Source organism: Anarrhichthys ocellatus, unplaced genomic scaffold, assembly GCF_004355925.1.
Source record: "Anarrhichthys ocellatus isolate YVR2014 unplaced genomic scaffold, GSC_Weel_1.0 scaffold5, whole genome shotgun sequence".
Taxonomy (NCBI): Eukaryota; Metazoa; Chordata; class Actinopteri; order Perciformes; family Anarhichadidae; genus Anarrhichthys; species Anarrhichthys ocellatus.
Window position 1 is genome coordinate 12,381,445 of NW_022280035.1, and position 6,906 is coordinate 12,388,350.

Here is a 6,906-nt window from a genome sequence, read left to right on the forward strand (position 1 = left end):
CTCTCTCTCTCTCTCTCTCTCTCTCTCTCTCTCTCTCTCTCTCTCTCACTCTCTTTCTTTATCTATGCGATGCTGAAAATAATGTGATAGCCTACAGTAAAACATAAAGAACAAATGCATACAAATGTGAAATCATGCAAATTGACGTTATGCCGCATTCTGAAATGTCCTTATCCATTTGTGGAAGAGATGTGCAAACGTTGCATTGCACCATTCTGCTCGAAAACAAACGAGCACAACATGGAAACGTGAGATGAGAGATGGAGAAGGAAACCGAGAGAGGCCACCATACCTTCAACCGGGATGCAGCGATGTTGGATTTCATTAAAACTGCTCCTCGTCTGTTTACAATTACGATATTGCTCCAGACAAATAGTCCCCGTCTGAATGAATCTGTGCGTCTGCCGTTGAGGACAACAACGGGTGAAGGGAGGCGGGGAGAGCCCTCGAGCTATCCTCGCCAAAATAATCCTGGTCCACGCGGCATCCGATACCCGGTGCAAAATTACGCAAAAAAAAGAATTACGTAAAGTGCAGCGACCGCGCGTCCTTTTAACTGCTGATAACCACCGATAATCAACTGTCTCTGCTCTCAACTGAGCATGTTGCCCTGCACGCACACGAACGCACATCCGTCCTCTGCGGATAATTGGCGCATTTCGAGCAGATCCGGCTCCTGTCTCGTCTCATTAGCAGCCATGGAGATAATTAAGAATGAGCAGTCTGTAGCTGGCAAGCTTCCCCGTGGATCCTCGCAGGCCTGCTGCTATCTTCGTGAAGTGCTGCAGGGATTGACGTGTTATCGAGGTGGTGCGCTCAAACACAGAAGGCGCAGTTTACGGAAAGTGGCCGCACCGAAGACGCGCCGCGGAGGACGCACTACTGAAAACCCACGAGAGGCCCGAAATGGAAAAGTCAAACCGGCCATGAACATGTTATTCATTGTCCACTATAATGGCTGTATAGCTTTAGGGTGATCTATGCTCACATCACCATCATCATTAGTCTGTGATGATCAACTCTGCCGAGGAGCAAAGGTTATTGATTCAGTACAACAACCTAATATATACTCCCAAGATAAATAAATCATCTTTCCCCTCTTAGTACCGTCCTGTTAATCTTCTCCTTTTTGGTCTGATATTAATTAAGACTTCACTGCAGTGTCAATGTCAGCCAAAAGTGATGCAACGAAAACGATTTCTGTCATATATATTCGTGGCATGAGACAAACATTGAATGTTCTTGTATACCTGTCAGATAAAATAAGACATAGAGTTCACCTACATGTGGCTGAATGTCGCCATGCTAAGCAGTGACACATTTCTCTCTCCTCATCACAGTCCATCTTCACACTACCATCTGACAGCTGATTATGTTAGCAATCACTACATGTTCTGACTACTGCCATTATTTTCCTTTTGTCATACACAGGCTTTCATAGACTGGACTATCTTTGGTGTGTTAATTATCCCAGGACTCAGAATGAGTAATACATGTAGAATTGTGGTCAGTTCTGTGATTGATAAATTTGTGATTCAGCTGCAGTTAAGTCATTCTGTATTTCAACGTATCGTAAATTGAAATGTACACAAAAAGCAGTCAACTTGACTGGACCAGTCTTTGAGGGCCTTTATAACAGAAGAGACACTCCTTTAATTGTACTATTGCTGTGGGTATTTAGTTGTTGATTAGCCCAGGTAACATATACTGGTTTTACTACTTACATCAGAACATTATTTTATGCATGATAGTTTGAGTTAGGCAGGCAGCCATCAACCTGTCCAGCTTTCCCGGAAAAATATTCACACATTCCCTGTTCTGTTCTCGCTCAGTGTGCAGACTCTATTTATGTATTTGATTGAGTTTGTTTATGAGTGCCGACTAAGCGGGGAAAACCGTGTCTTTTTTTTTTTTTTTACTCAAGTGAATCTGCCCACATGCTGTCTTTTGAGATTTCTTTGGGTTTTCCTCAATACACAGATCTGCTGCAGCGAGCCTGGTTTAGGCAAAGCTGTGAGAACCCGTGCATTGCCAATAAGCTGCTACACCAATGTAGCCTCCTACTCAAAATGCCACCAGAAATCATTTAATAAATGAATATTATAGCAACAGGGGACACAGGGTAATTCTAATGTCATATGAAATATGACCTCATTATAACACATATGAATGTGTGAGACCCTCTTCTGATGAAGTAGATAGACGTATCAGGATAGAGCACCATATAATGAGAACTGTGGCCCCCTGGAATTGTCTCAATATCGGTCAAATGCTGAAATTGGGGTTACTCTCAATTTTGTCCCATTTTGCTGATTTGATCCCAAGTTCAAACTCATTTGACCAAGAGCAGAGTTATCAATTGGAGGACCACATAGGATACTGTGACATTATGTGCTTTTCTGTGCTTTGAATGTCAACTTGTATTTTATCCGTTTTGCCGACACTAGGCTCAAGCCTTTTTTTTGGCTTGGTGCAAGGCTGGACCCCATCCTAGTGAGACAAACGAGCATAGCAGAGTAGATATAATTTCAGAAACTCTATTGGAGCTGGAGTTGCCTTGAAACGATGTGCTTTGGCAGGTGAAACAAACAGATTTGAAGCAGACTGAACTGCAGGCTGACTTCCCGCATGATTTGTTTTAAGGAAATTGAGTGCCAAATAAATTCTCTGCAAGATAAATCCTTTGAAACAGATTTAACTTGTTTCCCTCTGAAAACAAACACTGTTTAGTTGGTTAACTTTTTCATATGTTGGACTCTGACATAACTTCAAAAGTAAAGTGGGACAAAAATGGACTGATATGATATTAATTCTCAGAAATGAATTCCATTAATTACATCAATATACTTGCTGGAGACATCTTGATTCTTTCTCAATAGGCCTCCAGTTAAATGCCAGGAAATACAGGTGTGAGCCGACTAAACATAGCGAGAAACCCCTATCTGACCGGAGCACTGTAGCACTGTGACTCTTGTGAGATGTAGCTGAAAGTGATTAATGTTCGACTCCACTTCCTGCTGTGATAGGGATAGTGTTGCCTGGCAACTGTCTGCAGCATTCCGTTGACTGTTTTGGCTCCGTGGCAGATCTGAGGTGGCTTTCCTTCTCTCGTTTATCTCTGTGTACCTGCTCAGATCGGGTTTCTAGCACAGATCGATCCCTGCAAAAATAAAAAGAACGCAGTGCCTCTCCATGAGCACAGGGGCAAACATCTGCTCCCAATTTTACTCTCTATTCCATAATTCATGGGCATATATTGAAATATTTAAGGATGAGACAGAACATCTGTCTTTCTCTGCATAGCTACAGTCAGACAGAAATCCCTGACTGTGGCTCCATCACTTATTAATCGTTAAGGGGTGGCATCATTGTTAAGTGACTATGGGCCTTGTAACCAGCACTTTAGCGTCTGAGATGGCGCGATCATATTTCACAAATGATAACACGAGGAGTTACAAGATATTTTGCATTCTGAAAGCTATTGGCTCGTTCTAGGCCTGAGAGGATTATTGGCACAATCTCCTGATCACACTGATGTAAATGATGTTTACATACAGCCGGCTCTTTCTGTGCGCCACCTGGCCTCTCTGCTGACATGGTAAACACACACTCTTGTCTCCGAGCCGACAGCAACATCACCTACACAACTGTCTGGATGCAACTAGACTCCGTGCTGGCCGTGCACGTTACACCTGCAGCTGCGTCCACGACATGGCACGAAACAGAGAAAGGTTTGTTCTTGCCCACAGTTAGTTATGATCGCTGTTGTTGTCTCAGTGCATTTGGGTGAACATATCTTTTTAAACATGCAATAAAAACAGCATTTGCATATAAACACTTTTTAAGTTGATATGATGAAAGCAAAATGATCATTCATTTGGAGTCGTGTTTACGGCCACCTGGCCAATATAAGGTCAATATTCATTCTTCTAATAGCTCTGTTTTTGGTCTCTTTTCGCTAGTTGTGGTGGACGTTCGAATGCTTGCAAGGTGGCAGGTAGCCTGCTTGTTTGCAAACCTGTACAAAACAAACCTTAAACACGTTCAAACAATGTAAGTAACTTTGTGCCATGCAGCACATTGTTTATGTTTGCAAATGCAATCTTGGATGCAAAGGCCATACACAATAAGGGTCTGAGAAACTACAACAATGATCTCCTCAATCCTCCTCCACACACTTTTTTTTTTTTTGCAAATAACGACAATGTTTCCAGGCAAAGTCTGTTCTCATTAGCAAAAAGTATTTTTTTTTCCCGCTGAATGAAAATGACGTTTTTCGTATGACTGGTCAGTACCGCGTCACCTAGAATCCAACAATGCCTTGCGGAGCTAATTACTTGCATCCCATAGCAAACAAGAAAAGAGCACTCGGTAGAGTGCAGATCGCCAGCAGGTGTGAGGAGTTGAATCTCAATCGTCCCCCCAACTCTCCTAACTCAGCTTAATCCTGCTGAAGATAATGAATACGGGGGAACTTTGCCTCACACTGTGTTAACGTGCTGTAGTTATTTTACATCTGGTTTAATCATGCAGGTAAACACTAGGACAGCTTTCACCAAAAACATTGATAATAATCTCTACCTTCTAAATAAATCAGTCAAATTGTCGTGTGTCTGACGCAGGTAAATAAGTGAAGGGTTTGGCTCATCAGGGGTCAGTAGCTTCCCTCTGGCTAAAAAAAGAAGAAGATCTGAGACCTGCAGGAATGGTCTGGAGAGGAAATGAAAAGGTAACCGTGATCTTTGTTTAGCCTGCAGCTGGACTGCTCTTGGTTTCCGTGGCAACACTTTCAGTTTTATGTTTGATCAGACGTGCAGGGATGAAACAAGGTGACTCGACAATCATATCCCAGAGAAAAAGCCCACATGGACGGCAGATGCTTCAATAAAAGCAAAGCTGTTTGTAATCTTGGCACGTCCTATTCTCCCATTGCTTAGCAACAGGCCATACTTTTCGACAGCGGAGACCACTACTCTAGATCACGGAGGAAGGGCTGCAGGTGTCAGCCTACAGTGTGAGCATGAACAATGGGTATAATCAAGAGGCAGGGCACACATTGTTTTCACTCACTAATTAAAGCTGTCACTAAAGTTACAAGCTTTGCTGTAATAACTGGGCATAAGTACTTCTTTCATGTGAAACTGTCAAGCCGTGGACCCGTTACAGCTCTATTTAAAGCTGGGGAAGTATTACAACTGCAATCAGGTGTAGCCTACTGTAGAGAGAGAACAGAACAGAGGATATAATTGAGCTCTGTTGATATTCTGAATGGAGAGAGAGAGTTATTGGAAGACGAGGCATTGCCCAGTCTGTATTTCTAATACCTGTTAATCCGTTCCTCAGGGGAAAGATAAAGGAGTTGATGCATGCTAGCTGTTCCCAAAGGAAACGGATGATTCTCTACTCATTAACTATGTGGGAAAACAACGTTGATCCTCTGTCTTTGCAATAAGAGCCGTGCCCCTGCACTGGGCCAATAAGATGAGGTCCCCAGCAGGAGAAGCCAGGAAAAGACTCTAAATAGTCAGTGACTCACTGCCTTGAAAATGTTTAGCTCCATGTGTCAGACACAAGAATAAAAAAATGGCTTCTTGATCTTGAAGTATGTATGTGCTGCTGGTTTCCACCTGGAGTTCATCCTGTATTTAACACTCAGCCTTGCATGTTTCTTCTGAGTTTTCGCCTCATTTAAAGTTTTTCATTTAGCGTCTCTAACAACTAGGCTCGTCTCTTATTACTTGCTGCTCTTTGAGCCATTTTGAGAGCGTGTCAGAGAGGTGCAGCAAGCGACGCAGCAGCAGTCAACACAGAACCCATTACCTGGCAAAGAGGACTTCCCATCCCTCCCAAATGACTGAGACTGCGCACGCCCCGGAGTCCCTCTCGTTGTTTTTGCTAAGAGTCCATCAAGCCAGAGTGGACAGGTCAAAACGCTGACCCCCAGTCCTTGTTTACTGAGCACTTGACTTTCATTTTCCCCCTCACTTTTCCCTTCTCAGTGCCAGTGCCTGTGGCCACTCGTGGCACATCAAGCCTGGGCAAAGAGGTCTTCTCTACAGCTCTCCAGTCAAACGGCAATGATTGTGCTCCAGGGCAGGCAGAAAATTGAATCTGCGTTTTGGAGTTGAGTGCTGTAATGAGGCTGAGAGGAAAGCATGCAAGGAAGTAACAGCTGCAATCCTGAATATCTTTTTATACCGGCGGCATGTTGAGATACACATTTTTCTGCATTTTAATTGAGTAATTATCAACAGTAACATACCACGGTAATATAGTTAGAATTGTGAATACACTGCTGCAATATCGGAAGGGAATCAAGATGCTTTTTTACAATGTGTGTGAAGGAAATCAAATTTAATGGCGGATCATTTTCTCCAAAACCTCAGCAAGCTAGATATGGAAGATGCATTATAATGGGGTGAGTGCTGTAGAATACAGGAAGGGACTGTAATTGAGAGGCTAAGTGGCTCTGAAGTCATAACCCATAAGAGATTAAGGAGCCTGAAAACATTAATCGGCTACACCTTCGCATGAAATGCTGATGAAATGTCCTCCAAACCACCAAGCTAGTGGCTGGATCACGAGCAGGATAGAGCGAGGCGTTGTGGAGGCCTTGATGGAGCAGGAGAGGAGACACAGGGCTGAAAGGGGAGATGGTCGTTAGGAGAAGAAGGGAGGGTGGCAGAGCGAGAAGCTGTTGGACAGAATGTCCTCTGGCTTTTCTAAAACAAGTGTCCTGTTGCATCATTAGATCAGGGGTGTTTACTGTGTGCCTTTATTTATTTAGCTCTGGGCTGTCAATAATGGAGCAGGCTCTGAGGAGGTTCCTCAATTCCCCGTGTGTCTGTGTTTGTGTGTTTGTGTGTGTGTGTGTGTGTGTGTGTGTGTGTGTGTGTGTGTGTGTGT

The 6,906-nt window shown here is 43.4% G+C and overlaps 1 protein-coding gene across 1 annotated transcript in view; it reads right to left on the reverse strand.

Annotated features, from left to right (window-relative positions):
• amigo1 (adhesion molecule with Ig-like domain 1) overlaps positions 1-889 on the reverse strand; it is a 7,894-nt gene extending 7,005 nt beyond the window's left edge. Inside the window, exon 1 of the mRNA XM_031845031.1 lies at positions 293-889. The gene's annotated coding sequence lies outside the window, so the exon portion shown is untranslated. The remainder of the gene's footprint in view (positions 1-292) is intronic.
• Positions 890-6,906: the final 6,017 nt, after the last annotated feature.